The sequence below is a fragment of the Pogoniulus pusillus genome, chromosome 9 (genome assembly GCF_015220805.1).
Source record: "Pogoniulus pusillus isolate bPogPus1 chromosome 9, bPogPus1.pri, whole genome shotgun sequence".
NCBI lineage: Eukaryota > Metazoa > Chordata > Aves > Piciformes > Lybiidae > Pogoniulus > Pogoniulus pusillus.
In genome coordinates this window covers 8,194,869-8,216,675 of record NC_087272.1, presented here as the reverse complement: position 1 = coordinate 8,216,675, position 21,807 = coordinate 8,194,869, and the positions used below count along the sequence as shown (strand labels likewise).

Genomic DNA, 21,807 nt, shown 5'->3' with positions numbered 1-21,807 from the left:
GAGCAGGAGGATATCACAATTTATTGCATATAGGAGAAGTATTTGCTTTGGGAACCTGCATTTGCTCTTGAAACAGCAGGTTACTGCTGCATTCGTTTTCCATCCTTCTTGGCTTTTGTGCTCACTCATCCATCTCTTTGCCATATTATACTCTTCAGCCTAGCAAACTCTTGAGTGTATAGGAATCTATGTTCCCAGGACTCTGAATCAGAATGGAACTCAATTTATCTGACTTTGGAAACAGGGAATATAATTCCTGGTTCATTTTAATACTTAACAATCCTTTAACCTCCTCTGGGTTTGTACTTGCTGACTTGCTTTTTAGTCAGTAGAAGTTAGCTAGTCTTTGGATCAGAGGCATGTGGTGTCCCTCCAGCAGAAAAACATTTTCCACCAACATTTTAAAGGAGTAAAAATCTAAATAAATAACCCCCAAGAGCTTATTCACCAAACATTGGTCAAGTAATTCCACAGGAAAAATAAATATTCAGCAAAGGGATCTTTCCTTTGAAAATTGGATCCAGATTGTACAAACTGAGAAGGGTGAACTGTGTCAAACACAGGGCAACGCAGTTTGTCCGCTAAGCGTGATGCCACGAGAGCCTAATGTTCTGCTTCTGGAGGAGTGGGATCTGGGCAACAAATAAACAGTTTGTTTATCAGCAAGTTGTTGAAATCCTGGTACTCTGGATGCTAACCTTCATGAGTTACACATTTCAGGCATGTGTACCATCTACCACTTAGTTCAGAATGATACGTTTTATGGCAGGTTCAGCTGGCAGCACATCTTTTGACAATGAAGCCTTAGATTCTTTGAAGAAGGGCAGTAAATCACAATGTCTGCGTGACAACACAACAGAGCACAAAATGGGGCTTTTGGGAAAAGCAAACTTTTAGTTCCCTGTGCATCTTTCCCTCTTACATTATTGTTCCTTGGTTCAGTTAGTGATTGTTGACCTCATATTCTTCTTTTGTGAGGAAAAGAATTAGCTCCTACCATGGAGCTAACTTGAGGGAGGAGTTGTATCTTATCAAGGATGGAGGAAAGGAAAGAAATGGAGGGACCTAATGGTTGTTTCTCTTGTTAAAGTGCAGTGTTAGAGCTTTGCTGCTTTTCCCACTTGAAATCAAATGTTGTTTTTTCTTGTTGTCATTGGTTTTGTTTGTTTGTTCGCTGGAAAGAAAAATCAGTGCAAGCTATTGTAACTTGGAAAACCTCCTTCTTCCTGAATCACACTGATAGATTTTTTAAAAGAAAATATTTTTTCCATCTGCAAGCTCTCTGGATTGAAATTTCAGCAATCCAATCCTTGTAAGTTTGGGGTATTTGTAAGAGCTGAATTTTGTGTCCCTGGCTAAGGTGTAGTTGTACTGCAATTGACTTAGCAAGTGATCAGTCATGCTGTGGAAAAAAGATTTTCAGAAGGTAACTTGAAACATTCCTACCTTTCAGAGTTTTAGTCCAGGATGTAATTTTATGGGTGGTATCTTAAGGAGAATGTCTCTGGACCTGTGTGTTGCATCTTACATATCCACGTGCAACCACAGATATAAACAGGATATTTATGGTGTGGGTATTAAGCAGGAAAGTTATAATTTGTTGCCCATTTTTCACTGTTTTTCTCTGATGTTATTAGAATTCCTTTTGCAATAGCTAGTAACAGAAAAAGGGAAAATGTCATAAAAGACCATTTTCTGGAAAAGTTTTGATAAATACACAAAATCTTCAGGTCATCTTAGGGGTGGAAAAAAAAACTTCTAGAAATTAAGTCTCCAAAACTAAATTATTCATGATCCTAATTTTCTTTTTTTCATGTTTATTCACTGCTGAAAGCACGAAACAGCTTTTGAATATGTTTGAAGCTTGGGATGAAAGTAAAATAATTGTGAAACAGACCTCTTTAAAAACAGCATAGTGCACTTCCCTGTGCATTGTTTTCCAGTGTTTAAATTCAGTCAGTCCGTACAGAGGGTGAGGATGATTTTCTGTTGGTTATTAAACCTTTTTCTGATTCACTCACCACCAGTAATGATAATTCTGTGGTTGCCCTTTGGTCAAGAATTTTGGTGGTGATGCAACCTCTAGAACTAATGCCAGTTATTATAGAAATTATCTGGTTCAATATGGATCTGATGGGACAAGGCATAACATAGTCTCTTACTTCAACCTGATTTCAGGTGGAAAGAGCAACAAGAGTTTTTGTAGTGCAAAAAAACCCAACAAACCATACTGTGACAATAGTTGTGTTTTGAAAAACAATGTTTAAGGCGGGGGGGGGGGGGGGAAGTGTTGCTACCACAATGGTAAGATGAAAAAGTAGTATTTGCTGTACTCTCTCCCTGGAATTGTGGGCTGGAGTTGTCTTGCTTCTGTATGGTGGAGTTCCTTCTGTAACATCTCCAAAGCAGTGGACATCTTTTAATTTTCTGCTGTCATAACCACAGGGCTTCAAAGGAAGGGACACTAAGGCAGGACTCATTGGAGATCAGGGCATTCTGTCTGTGTTAAGACTTTGAGGGAAATGAGAAGCAGCAAAGAATTTCCTGACTGCTGTTGAATCAGAGTATGATTTCTGTGAAACTGCAGATCATCACCACTGCCTCCTATTTCAAAGGAAACCTAACACAGATGAGACCAAAATGGCTGGTATCATAGAATAGAATCATAGAATTAACCAGGTTGGAAGAGACCTCCAAGATCATCCAGTCCAACCTAGCATCCAGCCTTAGCCAGTCAACTACACCATGGCACTAAGGCCCTCATCCAGTCTTCTCTTGAACACCTCCAGGGACGGTGACTCCACCACCTCCCTGGGCAGCCCATTCCAATGCCAATCACCCTCTCTGCCAACAACTTCCTCCTAACATCCAGCCTAGACTTCCCCCAGCACAACTTGAGACTGTGTCCCCTTGTTCTATTGGTGGTTGCCTGGGAGAAGAGACCAACCCCCACCTGGCTACAGCCTCCCTTCAGGTAGTTGTAGACAACAGTGAGGTCCCCCCCTGAGCCTCCTCTTCTGCAGGCTAAACAACCCCAGCTCCCTCAGCCTCTCCTCATAGGGTTTGTGTTCCAGGCCCTTCACCATCCTTGTTGCCCTTCTCTGGACACGTTCCAGCACCTCAGCATCTCTCTTGAATTGAGGGGTCTAGAACTGGACACAGTATTCAAGGTGTGGTATGTACACACACACACATGTATATATACACACTCTGCCTCAAAACCTGTTAAAGCTATCTCAGTGTCAGCTGATTTCAGCTTGCAGGGACCACTTTGACTAAGGTCTCCCAAAAGAAATAACCACACTAATAATAAATATACAGCTGTGCAACAAATCTGGAAGGTGAAGTACTTGGTGCAACTTGACACGCTTCAGTGGAACTCAGCAGGATGCTGCCAGTTTCCACCAACAGAAAATCTGGCCCTGCAAATAACTTTATAATTCCTACTGTACCCAAAGCACAGTGCCACAAAACAACCCTGCATTGACATTTCCCTTGTGTAAGTGTCTATCTGGGAACATTTGACCCAGAGCAGAGATCAGCCAGCATTCCAAGTCTGGTTCTGTAAAGCTGCGTGTCAGCTGAGGTTGCTCTGCAAATCTTTGTCCTACTCCTTGGCTTCAGAGCCAAGCTTTAAACTGTGGCTGGGATGCCTGTTTGCTTGCACAGATCTGTTAGCTGGTGATATTTCTGTCTCATGTTCATCATGAGGACATTGGGACACAGAGTTGTCTGTTGTGTAGATAATGCTTTCTAACTAACTTCCTGCTTGGCAAGATAAGGATGGGGTTGACAGAATGAAGTAATGTCCATTTGACACATAGTGTTGTGACTTGCTGGGTAAAAACTATTTGTGCAGTGTGACATCAGTGAGTTTTCGAAGCAGATATTTATCAGGCCTGCTGTTTTTGTGACACTGAGGAAATAACAAGTGTAAAAGGAACAGCTTTTAAACGTTTTTCTAGGAGAATGTAAATCCCATATTTTCCTACAACGTGGCTGCATTTGAAGGCTAAAGCAGAAAGGTTTATAGTGCATATGGTACCTATTTGAATTTTTTAAGCTGTCTAATTTCTGCTGTGGAAATGGAGACCAGCTTGAGTTATTTATTGTGGGATGCAGGAGGAAATCGCGACCCTTTGCAGGGACACGTTAGAATCCCTGCACCGTTCAGCCAGTTTTCTCCTGTCACACCTACTTAAATGTTCAAAAAGAGGCTTTTATGTATTGAGTGTGCTCTGGATCAGGCCAGTTTCTGAGCATTTAGGACAGCTTTCAGAGATTGCTGGTGGCTCCCAGTAGATTGTAATTCTAGAAACGGGAGCCTGATACTAAGCATCACCACCTGTTCTCCATTATTTTCCTTCAGAAGAAAACAATGCCAGTATAAAATTACATACTAATGGAACCCATTTTCACTAAATAGGTACATTTGGTCACATGTAATTTGGTGGCCCATAAAAGACAAAAAAAAAGCAGTAAACTGTTTTCAAAAGAGAGGAGCAAATAAAACTTAACCGAAGAGTTTCCTAACTACGTTAACTAAACCCAATTCTTACGTGGCAGGTACACCAATGTGCAGTGTGTAAGTACATACAGATCCCTTCTTCAAATAGCTGTGTTTTCCATTTGATTTGTTGACATATCCTAAAATACTTTGGACCTCATTCAGCAGTTTGTAAATCCACTACAGAACTAGATTTGAATCCTTTTGGAGTTTACACTGGAATTCCTCTTTCTACTTTGCTTACAACAGTGCAGGTCTTGTCTCAATTCAGGTTCCTTTGCTGCCTCTAAGGAGAATAAAATGCTGAGCATATATGGCATTGTTCTAATGGCACTTGCCAATTCTGCAATTGGTTGTTAGACTCTGTTGGTATTTGCCATGGGCCGGCATGGTGCCATGTTGTGTATCTGCTGTAGGTTGGTGTGACCTTAGTCTGCAGAAGTGAGGGAATTTTAAAACTGAAATCATCAGTGCCTTTCTGGTTAGGTTTTGGCATCTGCATGTGGTACATTTCTCAGGCATGCAGGTTTCCTTCCCTCGAAACCCTGAGCGTGGTAACATTCACATAGAGCCTGTGATAGCCTGGCTTACGGCAGACAGCGGTCGTGGTGGTGGATATGGAACAGTCTCCAAATAGTACCCATATCTGCTTCTTAGCCCTTTGTGTTGCTGCTTTTCCTTTTGCCAACATACTATTTCCAAGGCTGCCATAGGAAAAAAACCAGATTTTTAAAGGGGGTTTTAATTTGGTGGTGTAGTTCTTGGTTTTAAGAATGTTTTTCCTGCTTATGCCGCGTCAGACTGTTGGTAGCCTTTCAGTAGTGCTGCTTCTGCAGTCTCTTCAGTGAAAAGTGGTGGGGCTTTCTCAAATAACTTTTGTTTTCTTCAGTGACAGTTTCTGCATTTTGAAAATGAGAGTTAGCAGTGAACTGAAATGCAGGAAGTGAAGAGCCACAGTACTTTACCCACAGCTTCATGTGGGGAGATGAGGTGGGTGTTTGCTGTGTGCGTGCTCTGGAGGTGCAAGCCCCCTATCTGTTGCCTTGGTGTCCTGGTACCTTGCCTAGGGCAGTTCTAGAGCTCCCTTGGTGGCAGGCACACTGTTAAGGACAAGGATAAGTTTAATTCTCATCACACAGTGATGAGACATTTTAGGCCCCTTTTATTTGGACTTAAGTTAGGCTGAATTTGGGGAATTAAAAGGTTTTTGGTCTACACTTTATGTGTAAAGGCATCCAGCAGGGACCTGTGAAGGGGCAGTGCACTGAAGTCACAGCTGATAGTAGATGGTGGAGATCCACCACCCTTCTCAGCTGGTGCTTGACTCTAACCCCACAGGTCTTTCCTGTTTTGCCACAGGCAGTACAGAGCTCCTGTGTTCTGTCATTCAGGGCAAAACCTTCAGTCAGTAATCCCATCAGAAGAAAAGGTGCAATGGGCACATTTTACACATTTGGGTCATGTTCTAGCATAAGTTTGATGACTGTATGGACTAGCCTTAACTGCAAGAGCTGTTTTAACCATAATTGCCAATGTACTTTGACTTAGAATCATAGAATCAACCAGGTTGGAAGAGTCCTCCAAGATCATCCAGTCCAACCTAGCACCCAGCCCTATCCAGTCAGCTAGACCATGGCACTAAGTGCCTCATCCAGGCTTTTCTTCAACACCTCCAGGGACAGCAGCCCATTCCAATGCCAATCACTCTCTCTGGCAAGAGCTTCCTCCTAACATCCAGCCTAGACTTCCCCTGGCACAACTTGAGACTGTGTCCCCTTGTTCTGTTGCTGATTGTCTGGGAGAAGAGACCAACCCCATACCTGGCTACAACCTCCCTTCAGGTAGTTGTAGACAGCAATGAAGACTTCAATTAACTTGAATAGTTTGTTGGGGTTTTTCTCTGATATTGTAAACAATTGTGGCACAGCCATGAGTAAAAAGAAATGAGGAAAGAAGGTTGGCAAAGGTTTGTGTAAGTAGTTGGGAGAGGTTTCCTTTAAGCAACTTTTGTAATGAGAATTTAAAAATACAGGAGAGAAGTAGTGAAGTAAACGAATTGTAAAGAGGGTTTGAGTGTGTGGAGACAGACATTTATCCTCTGAAGAAATATGGGATAACTGTGATTCTTCCTCTAGTTTCCCAGCTATTGTGATCAAATTTGGCAAGTTCTGTTAATAGAAGATCAGGAAAAATGAGAAAAGGTTTTGAGAAAGACAATTTGGGACAGAATGATTGTGTTCTCAGAATGTTCTAGGAAAACATCAAAATAGCATTGTTGTATTTGCATTTAGAAGTAATAATGTGAAGTAATTGGAGGCCTAACTGATGAGCAGTACTGATAGGATACATCTTACTGAGTATGATCTACGCTCATATCAGTGATCCCAGTACTCTTTAGTGCATCCAACCTGTAGGCTTCAGTATGATTGCATCAGTTTGAGGAAAAAAGCTCTCCTCTATTGAATAAGCCTGGAAAAGGTACTCAGTTTAGATTAAATCTTTGTAATTACACTGTTATCTAAAAACTTAATCTCAGTATTAACTGATATGCCTGTGGCAGCTCAAAACAGCTTGATGTCCTCAAATCAGTAATTCTGATGCATATGTACAATTTCACTTCAGTGACAAAGCTTACCTTATAGTGTGTATCTGATCTGTTAGCTCTGTCTTGCCTTTGGGCCAAGCCTTGAAGTGTCATGTTTAAACGAGGTTCTGCTAATTAAAATGAAAACAGTGCACCAAAGAAACCAAGTATGGGTTTTCAAGAATAAACCCAGTGTTTGCTATGCACCTGTATGTATCCAAACCAATTAATTTGTGGCAGCATAACTCCACCATGGTCTCGGAGAGCCCAGGCTTTATTGGAGTGTTCAGAGCAGCAGCTTCTCTTAGCAGGAACCGGGTCTCTAGAGCTCTTCCTTTCCCTGCAGGCATTAAGGGTGGTTGGAGTTATTCCTCCTTTGTATTCGCTCTCAGTATGTGAAAGCATCAGCACCAGTAAAGCAGACTGCAGTAGAAGCTGATAGTTTCTGCGCCACTGATAGCAGTGAAAATGGCATTTCTGCATTTCCAGGAAGGGGCATTTGTACTCATTCATGTCTGGACAAGGGCCAAAATGTGAAGTTGTAGCAGCACTAGAGAGGTCTTGGCAAAACCTGGTGTTTAGCTCCCCTCCACTGTATGCTGGTGAACATTGCGCATGGCTCACAGGAAGCTAAATTCCTGACTTGGAGGCAGTGAGTAGCTGCAAGACTACGACCCTCTGCCTGAGTTTTGAGACATCCTCCTAGTAGATAGCATGTAGTTTGCTTCTACCCCACATGAACCTTTGAATTGTCTTGAAGGAAAATACACCAAACACTGATACTTCTCTACTTCATGGACTGATTTTTCCTGCTTACAAACTTCCAAAGGCAGTGAGAACTTTGCTTGTTTGGGGACCAAGTAGTCTGTGGGAAAGGGCACGTGTTCTGCTTTTATTTTCTGTGTGTTTTCACAGTACTTACCAACATCAGGTGAATGTAGACACTTGGATACATAACAAACACGAGTGGGTTTTGTAGCTCTTTCAGAGATTAGGTCTGTAACTGCCACTCATGATAGTTGGTTTGGCGGAGAGAAATCCTGAGGCCTGAATGCTGGCCAGAACACAGTGCTAAAGACATGGTTGAAAGGGTACTTTGCCAGGCAAACGTGCTTGTCTCACTTCTTCTGAGTGTGAAGTAGTCTCTGCAGTCCTTTTGTCTCCTTGAGAATTAGAAGAGTAGGAAAATGAAAGGGAACTGGTTGATTTGGGAAACACTCTTCTCATGACTAAGGAAAACCATCTAGTGTTACTTCATTGCTTTTCTTTGAGCTCTCTTCATTCATGTCTGCTTTTCTGCCTCCTTGCTATGTAACTGGGAAAATAATCTGTTGCCTAAGAGGTGAAACATGCTTTGTGCAAAGTATTACAAATATGCTTATGTTCTCACAAGTATAAACATATAAATAACATCAAACATTTGAATAATTGCACTGCTGCTAGCTGAACTACCCATGACTCGACTTGGAAAGTTTTTATCTGTCTAATCAAAACATCCTTTTGTTTTCTGGGGTTTTTTTGGTTGTTGTTTTGTTTGTTCAGATTTTTTTTCCTGGAAGTACAGGGAAAATAAGAATTCACATCTCTTTTACATCTTCCAGCAACACTCTAGCAAAAAGATAAGGAAGGATATTTTCCTTTGCAATAGTCAAATAGCCATGGTGAATGGTTGGTTTTAGCATGAACTTTAAGGAGAGCTCTGTACATATACATGCTCTAAGAAATGGCTGGCAGTGGTTAAGGAGTCTAAGTAGGTTCATCTGTAAGGTGTCTTTCATAAATATATTGATTGTCTGAAGGATATGCTTCCATGAGTATCACTAAGAAGTAGGCCATGTTGTCATATTTGACTGCTAAATGTGTGGCCACCCTCATTTGTGTTTGTATCTCAGTAAAGGATATAATTATTAAAGACACAGTCATTTCTATCTAGAACATCTGAAAGGAAGGGCATAAGTTCAGATGAAGGAGAATCATACAGTTATTCAAATGAGGGTTGAAGAAAATGACTTGTGTACTGCAGACTTACATGGCCTTGGCTCAGCCAAGTCATTTAATCTACATTAGGTCAATCTGTTTAAAAGGAGAAAACAAACAACAACAATAATAAAAGGCAAATAAAACCACCCAACCCTTCAAACCTTTTCTGCCCTTGTTCAGTCTTGCTTCTGTAGGCCTACCTTAGCACTGATCATATAGAATTATAAGAAAGCATGGCAGTCTCTAAGGCAAATAACTGCAGGAGAAGGTCAGATAAGGGTCGACTCTGTTTGCACTCTGGGGCATCTAAATGTGAAAAATGCTTGCCAGTGAGGCATGCAGCACCCTGCAGAATCCAACTCACGTAGGATAAGAGCTGTCAAGAAGGTGGTGCAGTGTTACCATGGTTCCCGTTTCCTTGGCTATTCTAATAAGTATGGGATATAGGTTGAAGGTGCTTAGTCTAAAAAGTAGTATCAGGTTGCTGCATCTGGCTTGGCTTTAGAAGTGGAAATATAGCAACAGGAAAAACTAAAGGACCACCCACTGTAAAGTGTGGCTGACCAGTATAAGGAAAAAAAGTCTTTAATGGGTATTTATTTCACAGACTGTTACAAAGAAACTGCTCTCAGTCTGATGTAGTGCCAAACACAGAGGATTAAAATTTTAATGACTGTTTGTTATCAGCATCCAAGACATCTAGGAACAATGAAGAGATTCCATAACTCCACATAAAGAATATTAGTTTCAGATAAGAGTGCTTGCAAACATAAGTTGAGAAGATGCAGTGAAATGTAGTAGGGAAGAAGATGAATACAAGTCTCAGCTGCAGAACATATTATTTTGAGGGTGCAGAACAGAGTTACAGCTATTTCATTGTGAAATGCCAGAATCCTAGGGAGCTGCATGCTGACAATGACTAGAATAGGACCTTGTCTGTTTGGGTGTGATTTAGAAATTGCATAGGATTATTCCTGTTTCCCTGCACCTATTACTTGCAGGGGGAAGAGGAGTGGAGGGGGTGTTCCTTTCTCAAGAAATTACTCTTCCCTGTGGGTAGTGGGCCTGAGTCTGGATTTATTATTTTATTGCCCCTCCTGTGTGTTTTTTTTCTTCTATGAATTAGATAGTGCTTTTTAGTTCTACTGTCCTGCCTCTTCTGTTTTATGATCCCTAGCACTGAAGCAAGTCTTGCTAGAAAATAGAAAGGGGTCATAAGATTGAGAAGAGGGTGTAGTCGGACTGCAATGTCTGGAATGAAAGATGATCCCTTCGTGGCTATTGCAGACTGAAACTACCAGCAGCCCCTACTAACTGAGGGGCTGCAGACATAAATGTAGTCTGAAGCCACCCTGTTCTTGCCTCTTGGACTGCATGTGTTCAGCAGCCTCCTCTGAGAATTGGGGCCCGGGTTTGTTTGAATTAATAGTGAAGTCATTACACTATGTAAATATGTTAGCGTTCATCTGGTTTTACTCATAAGTTATTCTTGCCTTGCTGTGTTGTTCCTGTTTTCTTGTTTGTGCAAAATTAACCAGGAGCACTTTAAAAGCAAAGAGAAAAAAGGGTAAATAGTGTTGAAACCTTGATTGCAACATTATTCACCACAGGCTAAAATTGAATAGGCAGCTCTAACTTAATCATATAATAAGAGTAGAGTGATTTTATTAATAATGCTGTTAAGGGTCCTTTCCTTTTCTGCTGTCTGTGGCCTCCTTTGAGCAAAGTGTAATAATTTGCCTTAATAACTTGGTGTTATAATTTTTACTTTTACTTGTGAGCAGCAGTATGAGCCTAACCACAGAGTTTGCCTGTGCCCTCAGGGGGCTGTAACCAAGCCCTTTCCCAGGGCAGCTGCTCTTTTGCAGGTAGTTTGACTGCATGGCCACTTGTACAAGCATAGCTACTTCTAGGATGAAAATCCGCATTCTTATGTTGGAATTCTTTCTGTTGCTATGAAGGGAAAAGCCCCAAGGTGGTGAATTGTTGATTTTTTTTCCTGTTTCTCAGTCTCAGCCATGCAGACCAAATGTAAGAATTGAAGAAATATCACCTTGCCTGTGCTCCCCCTCTCACTGCCCAGTTCTTTCCTTGCCCTTAAAACTCATGAACTTCTATAAGCAAATCTCTGAATTCTCTTTGGTGGTTGAGACTGGAGAGTGGGAGCTGCTGCAGGTGTCCCAGCATTGTTTCTCAGCTTGAGTATTAAAGATAGGTTGACTGAATTTTGGTGTCTGATTTCAGTTTTCTGTAGGTGGAATTTCAAGAACTTGGTCACTCTGTTTCCTTCATAATGGAGTAGTCACAAGCATCATGTTGCAGTGGGGCTCACATAGGACATGAAAAAGAGGGAGGGCACTCTGAACCTCAGAAGACAGTGATGGTTTCTGATGCATAGAGAAGTAACTGGGAACTGAAAGACAGGCATAAGCTCACACCAACGACCATCAGGGAGGGAGACAATAATGCTGACACTTAGTAACAATGTTAGATGTAGTCAACAGTCTGCTGAGGTGGAGACTGCAGTGCCTCCATCTTGGACATGATATCTGACTGTCCCTCCAGATGACACGAACTCGTGTTTTCATAGTTATCCTTCAAAAGAGAAGGGCCAGAGAAATTTCATTTTGAGCACTGGTATCTAAAATGCTTTGTATTCTGCAGCACAAAGCATATTCTGCAAGGAATACCTCCGAGTCATCGTCAGGGTGAGGACTGCAAACACTGTACAAGTATTTATAACCTGGAAGTATTTTCTCTTCAGACAGTGGGAGTTTTTACACTGGCTTCAGTCAGACAGGGTTTTCCTCTTGCTTTGCCTAGATTTCGTGATTGCTCAAAAGCAAAGGAAGTGTATTTCTTTAGTAGCTATCCTGCAAAAGGTCAGGTTGTGAACTCACTTTTCTTACTGTGAACATGTGGTTGCAGAGATAGTTCCCAATAAAAGGTCCACTTGAAAGTGCACTGTGACTTGGGGATGTCACAACAGAAATTTTCTGCCAGTTCCCAGTAGAATTATTCTACTGTCAGCCACAATATCTGAGCACCTACCTGTGGTTTAATGCTTGGTGCCTTGGTGGCAGGAACTGCCAGCTCTTTCCAGCTGGATGCTATTTTTAAATTAATAAAACCCCTCCATACTTCTAGAGTTAATAGATCCAGAGGGAAAACTGGTTTTGGCAACCAGTAAACATGTTGATCAAAAAAACAGAAGAATCTCGGGAACAGATGTTAAATAGCCAATTAGAGACAAAACTAAAAAGCAAAACCATCAGAAAAGGGGTGAGGAGAAGGCAGAGATAAAAGGGCAAGACCAGAACAGTCTGATGAAAAGCCTAGGCATAGAACAAAGGGTGTGTTAACAAATCCTTATTCTTCTAGCAGTCTTTGGTGCTGCGTTTGAAAATTACACAGAATCAAGACCTAGAGGCTTCCTGTCATGTTCATTTAGTGTGGCTTTGCTGACCTCAAAGATTACCTAACGTTGCTTCAGTGCTCTCTGTTGTAATCTTGCTGCTAGTAGTTCACCAGACAATATCAATCTTACGCATTGAGACAAAATCCCTACAATTTGAAGTCAATCTGACTGTTCCCCAATCTTCTGAGCCTTCTTTAATTATGTCTTTTGTAGGCTACCAGTTCTATGGATCAGGGAGCCTCCTTCAAAATGAAGCAGTCTATGGCAAAAGTTTAGAAGGAAACACAGCTCTGTAATTCCATAGTAATGATATGAGATAGGGAGAGAAAATTTGAGCACCTGTATGTGGAGCAGGAAACACAGTACACCTCCTGAAATGGTAGGAGTCAACAGACAAACACCAAGGCAGATCTAAGGTTGATAGTTTGCCTTGAAGATGTGATGGAACAAGAAGACTGATAGCTGTCCAGTCTTGGCAACAAGGTCTATGCTATGTCCTAGTGGTAGTTCTGTGCTGTTCTGTAGTATAAATAACACACATCTGTGAATATTTTGGGTGCTGCGTGCTGCCCTTCGAGTCATTTAGAAATAAAACTAATTCCACATAACTTATTGATAAGAAGAATGAAGGTAGACCAAATAGAAGAAACTCATAAAGTGGATTACTTTCAGTTCCTTAAATGTTGGGGTTTAGGCTTTCATAACACATGTGAAATACACTAAATTAAGGCCAGTGTACTTCAGAAATAGTAACTACTCAGGAACTATTTGTAGCCTTTCAGATGACATCGTCTGTATGTCTTCCTGCAGCCAAGGAAGGCTTTAAACAGTTGCCACCTCTTTCCAGCAGGACACAAAATCATAGAATCATAGAATCAACCAGGTTGGAAGAGACCTCCAAGATCATCCAGTCCAGCCTATCTAAGCAACTAGACCATGGCACTAAGTGCCTCATCCAGGCTTTCTTGAACACCTCCAGGGATGGTGACTCCACCACCTCCCTGGGCAGCCCATTCCAATGCCAATCACTCTCTCTGCCAACAACTTCCTCCTAACATCCAGCCTAGACCTCCCCTGGCACAACTTGAGGCTGTGTCCCCTTGTTCTGTTGCTGGTTGTCTGGGAGAAGAGACCAATACCCAGCTGGCTACAACCTCCCTTCAGGTAATTGTAGATAGCAATGAGGTCCCCCCTGAGCCTCCTCTTCTCCAGGCTAAACAAGCCCAGCTCCCTCAGCCTCTCCTCATAGGGTTTGTGTTCCAGGCCCTAGTTCTGCAGGAAAAGCTGTTGCATTGTAAGCTGCTGAATAAGATGTTCTGCTGTAGTCTTAAAATGCTGGTTGGAATCAGTCCTGTGGGTCAGGAGGTCACACAGGGTTATAGAATGAGAGAGATTTCAGAAGAGAAAATTCTTTTGCTGTTTGTGATGGGAGAGGCACCATCAGTGCTGGCTGGCTCTGCGTGCAGCAGGGCAGCATAGCTCCTGTGTTTGTTTTAAGGGGTTTGAGTCTCCCCACCAGACTCAGCTACTCACTCCCTCTCCTCCCCCCCCCCAAGGCACAGCTCCCCACGCAACTGCTTGAAGAATGGGAAGTTGTTTCTCATGACATTTTTGCTGGGACAAGGAAAGCCTGAGTCAGGACTCACGTGTGTCCTGCAGCACTGTTGGTTCAGAGGGACCTCAGTGAGGTTTATTTTTTTGGTTGTTAGGATCTGCGTTTTCTTTGGCTCTAGCAAACCATGAGAGCTGGACTACTGCATGTTTTAGAAATGTTCATCCCCTGGTGGTCTAGGAGTGGATTATTACTTCGAAACATGGATATTTATTGTCTTAATAGTGCAGGCCTCTGGGACCATAAGCCACACAGTTTGAGGGAACGATCTTTGGGGGGGCTGCAGTGTATGCATCTACAAGGTAGCACTCTGTGAATCAGACCTCACCTGCAGCAGCATTGTTTTAACGTGAAGAGTTAAAAGTAACTTGTTGCTGTAAGAGGCAGAAGATGGTGCTTTTCTCGCAAGGTCTGGCAGAGAAGTGGCTCAGAGTTGTGTTATTTTAACAAGAAGAAGGTTCAGTGAAAGTGAATTGTTGAACTCGTCATGGCAGCTGAAAAGATTAAATATGTTTCATTGCAACTGTTGTGAGTTTTGCTTTCGGGAGTGGTCTGTGCCACAGCAGTCACTGAGAGTTGAGCGTTTCTGGTGAGATCAGTCTGAGACAGGATCCATGTCTGGAGCTGTCTGAGAGCACAGCATGATTTCCTCTGTGGGATAAATTAACCATGGCTTTCTGCTTGTGCACAGTGAGGTCCCTTGCTATCATCTATGCTTGTGTTGAGCTAAGAATAGAAAAAAGCAACATCAGCAGTGCTGTGGGAAAACTCCATTGCTCCAGATGGCTGCTGATAAACTCTTTTCTCATTTGAGATTAAAACCAAAATAGTAGTTAAGATGAGGATGGGGAATGAGCATCATTAATATACATATCTGCTTAGCAGCTAAGAGAAAGCCAAGCTGAAGTTTGTCCGTTAGACATGGATTTGTCTGAATACACTTGAGAAGCTAACAGAAAGCAATTTAATTGCCTTGCAGGGAAAAAACACAGCTCGTGAAGAGTTGGGAGTTTGTTTGTTTGTTTGTTAAAAAGCTTTGCTTTAGTCTTCTCCCCCCCCTGTTTTTGCTTTATCACATTTCCATTGTTATGAAGGTTTTTATCCTGTCAGATCATGTTAGGTCTTCTTGAGGATCTTCATTCTGTCTCCCAAGAGGTGAGCAAGACAGATTCCATGTGTGACGTATTCATCTAGCTCTATGGGCCACATATTGTGTGCAACTGTCCCACCAATGTTGATCTGCTAAAAGGCAAACCAAACATGAGATCTCGTCTCAGAATCGGGCCCAGGCAAGGAGCCGCAGAGCGAGGCGTTCTCGGTAATGGGTCGTGACAGCAGGCGCCTTGCTTCAGGCACATGTTTGCGTTTTCACAGTTATTAGCCTGCTCTGACTTTGCATCGGCTCATGGCTCAAAAGCAAAAGCAGACCCGCACCCCTGTGGCTATTTCGTATGTTTGCTCTATGTGGACCAAGCCCTTGCTCAGAAAGATAGTTTTGTCCTGTCCAAAGCAGGACAGGAAGGAGAGGCTCTCACCATGATTGAGCCAGTGTGTTGCTTCATCGTGCCTGATGGCTGTGGAATATTAAGCAATAGGCACAGTCCCAGGACCAAAGAGCAAACACGCTCTATTGTTCATCTCTTATGTGGAGGCTGGGAACTCTGTCCTCTTGCCTATAGCTCAAGTCAGGTTTGACAATCTAGTAAGTGCACTGGCTGGAGAGAAGTCAGCTGCTACCTTGTTTGCAGGTACTAATTTAAAATTTATAGAAGTGTAATTCATGCAAATAGAGACAATAACCATTTTCCTGTTAACTAATAGACCAAGTTGCAGCCCAAATTTAGGTGTGGTAAGCTGGCTCATAGGCATGTTGTAAATACAAAAGTTTACATAAGTGTGATAAAAAAGAGATGTGTTTTGACAGCAGAAATAGGCATTTCTACTGGATATGGTGGCAATTAACCTAGTGGCACAGGTATTCACATAGTGCATTCTTAACTAGGGATTCTGTATGCACAAGACTGAGTAGCAGCCTAAATTTGATTTCTAACAACTTGGCACCTAGGGAGCAAAATCCTTCCTGAGATAATGTATGTGTCCATTTGCTTGAGTTTCTTTCTTGTTCTTTTCAGTAGCTACAGAGAGAGCTGATAAAGGATTGTCTTGGTAGTCCTTACAAACTGTAGCATTCATCCTGTTCCTCAGCTCAATCCCCACTACCATCCCAAGATAATTGTGTAAGACAGAAGCTGGCCAAGTGTCCAGTACAGAAACGCAGTGATACTGTCATTTATGTGGTAAATAAGACTTCAGTTCCCTTCTTGAGTGCTGCTCAGTGTCCACAGTAAAAGAGTAATAAATAATCTCCATGCTGTTTCTTCTGCTTGGAGGGGTAGTAACTATGATGTCCTACCAGGATGGATTGCACGTGGACTTTACAATTTGTTTTAAAAAAATAACTAACTACTTCTGGAGGGGTCACTACTGATACCTGTTCTGCCAAATTACTTGTTTAGGCACAGCTCCTCTCAGTGTTGAAGGAAAGTTTGAAGCCAGCAGTGTGTAGGACTCCTTGTGCTGGATAAAGTGATGACACAGCCTAGGTACCAGTGCCAGTGGCTCTTCCTGCCTTTCTGTGACAGAGCCAGCACAGCATGGAGTAGCTTCAGCATAGAAACAAAGACATCATAATATGAGCAATGAGTGCCTGGTGAGTAAGATATTGGCTGGGAATATTGTCTTCAAATATTTGCTGAAGGCTGTGATGAAATTCAAGCCCTTATCTCCCAAAGCTCAATGAAGTGTGTCTGCTATCAGTCTACTCACCACCCTCCAGCACATTGCACCATCTGTCTTACTCTTCCCCTGGAGTGCTTGTCCATTGTGTTTTATAGTGCTAGACAGAGAGACTCGGACTGACTGACTCCATAGGACATTCCCACCACTTAGTATTGCTCCAGCCTACAGTGAAACTCTGTGGTTTAAAATGGCCATATAAAAAGTTCAGGACGGTAAAGGGCTCCAGCAGAAGTACCAGGCAAAACCTTGTTGCACTGAGAAAAGGAGCTGAGCTAGATCTCCTCTGCCAAAAGGGAAAGATAAAGATAGAAATAAACCTCACACCTGCATGTTCCTCAAAGCAAGGGAACGACACTAGCCACTTAATCATGAAAAGTTAGATAGTCAGTCCCTTCCTCAGCCTTACTGTGAGGTTAATGCAAAAGAAAGGGACTTAGTGACACTCCTGGAAGGACATATTCATAAACCCCCCAATTTTTCTCCTTTCTTCCTTGAATGTTGATGTTTCTGTTATGCACTCTTGGCATTCTGAATGTAAGTTCAGGAAGGACGGGAATGAAGATTCATATTCTCTTTCCTCAAAAGTTTAACACGTATGTGTTGCTATGACCTGGTTGGCAACAGTTAGTCTTGGTATACTGATGCATGGGGACGTCCTGGTACAGCATGAGCAGCACTCATTTATTTATCTAGCCCAAATCTTCCAACATTGCAAAAAACCCAGCACATCTCTGCTGTGCTTTCTTGGACTCAGCTTTGATGATATCTTTTACACAAGGATGCAAAAGTAATTGGAATGATTGGGGAGAAAGCATCTCATCAAGCAATGTTCTTAATCAGACAACACATTCTGGAAATGTGACTCATCGTCGCAGGCAACTCTAGTTTATGTTGTGCTATGGGTGACTTGAGTGCCTGTAATCTGGGCTAAAAAATTAAATTAGGTTGTTTAAATGCAGCTTCAGGGAGTGCTACATATTTTATCTCTGTTTCATCTGGTTTCCCATAATATCAAAGCTGTGTTTAGGGGATGGAGATTTATGACCAGAAAATTATATGTATAGCTGAAGAATGTGAAGGGATGATGTGCCTTGTAGAGTTAGTTATCAGTGCTGGGGAAGCAGAGCTGTTTTATGGCTTGCTTTTCCCCTCTCCATCTGGGACTGATCTGAGTCTTTGTGTTGTGTATAGGAAATGTTCTCTGCAATTCTTTAAACATAAAGACTGTTTCAAGCTCTGTGGTGTAGATTTTTGAAACCCTTGACTGATGCACAGGCAGTTGTTAGCATGTATGTTTTTACAAGTCTGCTTTCTTTGTCCTGTAGAGCTTTGGTTTTAAAAAATACTTACTTATACCCAGATTGGCTCAACCCCTGCCAATTGTCCAGTAGGACAATTATGAGCATGTTTCCCTCTTGCTAGCCAAGGCAATCTATGCAAGGTATTGTTTAGTTTTATTTTTGTGTTTTAATTCTGAGTGCTGCACAGTGATAGAAATTACTTTCCTGTGAGCAGGAGTTACTGCAGGGAATGTACAGTGATTAGGAGACAGATATAAGGCTGTGTAGGCACTTTTGTTTCAAGCTTCTTGTGATTGATAGCTAGGATATCCATCTACCTGAAGGGAAACTGTAGCCATGTGGGGGTTTGGTCTCTTCTCCCAGACAACCAGCAATAGAGCAAGGGGACACAGTCTCAAGTTGTGCCGGGGGAAGTCTAGGCTGGAAGTTAGGAGGAAGTTCTTGCCAATGATTGGCATTGGAATGGGCTGCCCATGGAGGTGGTGGAGTCACCATCCCTGGGGGTGTTCAAGAAAAGCTTGGATGAGGCACTTAGCGCCATGATCTAGTTGACTGGCTAGGGCTGGGTGCTAGGTTGGACTGGATGATCTGGGAGGTCTCTTCCAACCTGGTTGATTCTATGATATCAAATGAATGGTGGCTTTGGAAGAAAGATCAAGGCAGTAGATGGCATCAGGCATGAGCTAAGAGGTTTTTTCATAGAGCTGTCTGGCAGCTCATCTTTGGATCTTTTGAATGAACTTACCAGTTGTTGTCTGAGCTATATGTAATGTGAAATTACTGTCTGATGTGCACTGCGGTCATTTTCCTTAGGTAGATCAATATTTTGGCTTATTTTTTAATTTCAAAAGTGGCATCTTTATCTAGGATGGGCTCTAGAGTGAAATGGAAGCCTGAGTTATTTCACTTGCCTTGGCATTTTTTTAATGTCAGAATTGTCCTTTCTTATTTCAGCACACTGAAAGACAGAGCTCAGAGTTGGCAATGAGATGTATACTTTAAAGTATCTTTTATATGTCACTCAGCCTAAAAGCCAAAAGCCTAGATATAGTATGTGAGAGCATTTGTTAGCACCACTGAGCATCAGGGGACTGTTTTGTTGTTGGTGTTTGGTTTTTTTGGGAAGCGATTTGAGGAACCAAAAGAAAACTGCAAGTAGGCTTCTTGCTGACAAGTTGCAGGTGTATACCACATGCCCATATTGGAAAAAAAGATGCGGTTATAAAGGTCTTGATGACAGACAAGGGTCTAAAATGCCTTCATCTCCAGGTTTTAGCTAGTTCATCTGCTTTTTATTTGCATTTCCCCCAGCCAGCAGTATGAGTGTTTTCTGTACTCAGTACAACCATTCACAGGTCTATATAAAATCACTTTTCTGCATTGTAAGTTCCTTGGCTTAGTAAGTCTCCTTTAAGTCAGGGAAGCTTTAATTTTGTAGTAACTATTTTGGAAATGGTACATCAATGTTAATGATTTCCTGCTAGAAAAATCAGGAAAGGAGTAATGGTGTTGAGGGGAGAGTACTGGAGTTCTGCTTTGCTGGAATAGGTAGAATCCACTTATGCCGTAAGAGTGCCAAACAGGCAAGGGATTGTATTTGTCTCTTACTGCTTCTCCTGGCTAATAGATATACCCTTCTTTGATGTTCATCCTCTGGAGGAAGAACTCAAGGGGGAAATGTTTATTCTTAGGGCAGAAAGACTTAAACATACGTCAGGTTACTCCAAACAGCTGCTCTTCAAAGATGCATATTCAGAGGGCAGAAATAACAGGGCAGCAGCACTTGGGAAATATCCAGACAGCACTTTTGGTACTGTAAAGTACATTTTGATAGAGGCAACAACAAAGGAAATCATATGGGAAATGCCATGGTTCCTCCTCCCAATAATAGCACTAGAGAAACTTGCCTGGTTTTAGCATCAGCCCTCATTTTTCTTCTATGCCATTCTTTTGAGAATAGCAAAGACAGAGAAACAAGGAAGCTGTCCACCTAAAAAAAAACCCCAAATTTCAGAGCAAATTCTTGATGGCCTCCAGGTTTTTCTTCCTGAGAACAATATAATCAACCATTGATTCAAAATGTCATTGAAACCGTCATCACCCTACACTGAAAAGTAGTCAACTGACCTTTTTGTTTGTGGGAAATAATTCATTTTAAAAGTCATTCTGAAAAGTTTAATCTCTTTAAAATGATCGAGAAAATAATGCCCCAAACTTATTCTCATGTTTTTGTCTAAACAAATTCCTTGAGTATAATTTTGAGGAATGGAAAAAAAAAATAAATCTATCATTAATAGGCAGCAGAAATAGATGCAGACAGAGAACACAGTTGTAGCAGTGTGGGAGTCAACAGAATGTCTTGGTTCTAATTCAAATTTCCAGAGACTCAAATATATTTGATAGAGTCAAATAACAATTTATAGAGTGCCCTTCCCTCTTTCCCAAAAGAAAGGAATTAGATGTAGAGAGAGGAAAAGGTAAGCTCACCCAAATAAATAATCTCACTCTGAGTTGGAAGTTAAAAAGAAGAAAGGTTTAACGATAAATTAAAAAGGTGTTTGAGGTTGGGAAGTTACAAAGGTGTAGGGAAGGGAAAGCAAATACAAAATGCCTAAGTGTAACCAGATTTTGATGGTAAGGGGTTTGCCTGCCTTGTGGGTGACGGCCACGTGGTAACACAAAGAGGACCAGGAACAGGATGGTGATGCTGCTAAGCAGGGAGGAAGGGAGCACAGAGAGAGAGAACAGGAAGTCCCCCTGCTTTTATAGACCTTTAGACAGGAAGGGGAACTGGGCTAACCATCACCTGGTGGTGTTCAGGCCCACCCCTGGGAAGGGGTCAAGACCACCTAGGGTCAGGTTCAAGGTCACTCCCCCTGGAAGGTTAACCATGTGCACAGAAAGAATCCTGGAATGTGGCAGTGTGTGTTGTTATGTCTCCTTAAAGCTTCATGTCTTTTCTTTTTGTAGGAACAAACTCTTTTTTCTTTTTCTACAGGAGCATAAAAGGCTTTCAAGCTCTTTTGGGTTTAAATATATATTTTTTTAAAGGCAGTTTTCCTTTAAGGTAATGCTGGGCTTGATGAATGCAGGAGAATTGTATGTGTGTGTGTCTGCTTGCAGGGCACTATATGTACAAGACAGTTTGTGCTCTGTAAAATATTCCAGGCTGCGTACTGTGGGGTGTTGTTTAGTAGGTGACAGGTTTCAGGAGCATACTGAGCCCATAAGTGAGGTAAAGCCTATCATCCAAATTAAATACTGAGCAGTGATGGCTTTTGTCTTCTAAGAAGTCCAACTGGTGTGGGCCAGTGGGAAGAGCTGCAATTGCAAAGGAGCTTGTACCGATGTGATGTACATGTTCACTGTGAAAGCAGTTAACTCATTATCCATTAGTGGTTATTCCTACCAAAGGAAAATAGCTCCTTGGAGTTAAATTTAGATGTTACCTGTTGCAGGGTCTGTTTCAGGACTTTTTTACTGACTGAGATATTTGTGGTTCTATTTACCCTTCACTGTGGTGTTTTAAGCTCTTGTTTATGAATGAGAGACCTGAAGCAAAAAAAAGGTGAGTTCTCTTGTGCAAATACATGTTTGAGGCAACAA

The 21,807-nt window shown here is 41.9% G+C and overlaps 1 protein-coding gene and 1 long non-coding RNA gene across 3 annotated transcripts in view; one reads left to right on the top strand and one right to left on the bottom strand.

Moving 5' to 3' along the window:
- Positions 1 to 21,807, top strand: part of DKK2 (dickkopf WNT signaling pathway inhibitor 2) — a 123,194-nt gene that overhangs the window by 99,382 nt on the left and 2,005 nt on the right. The gene's annotated exons all lie outside the window — the stretch shown is intronic.
- Positions 7,974 to 21,807, bottom strand: part of LOC135178021 (uncharacterized) — a 146,434-nt gene continuing 132,600 nt past the window's right edge. Inside the window, exon 9 of the long non-coding RNA XR_010303317.1 lies at positions 7,974 to 8,254. This is a non-coding gene — a long non-coding RNA (uncharacterized LOC135178021). The remainder of the gene's footprint in view (positions 8,255 to 21,807) is intronic.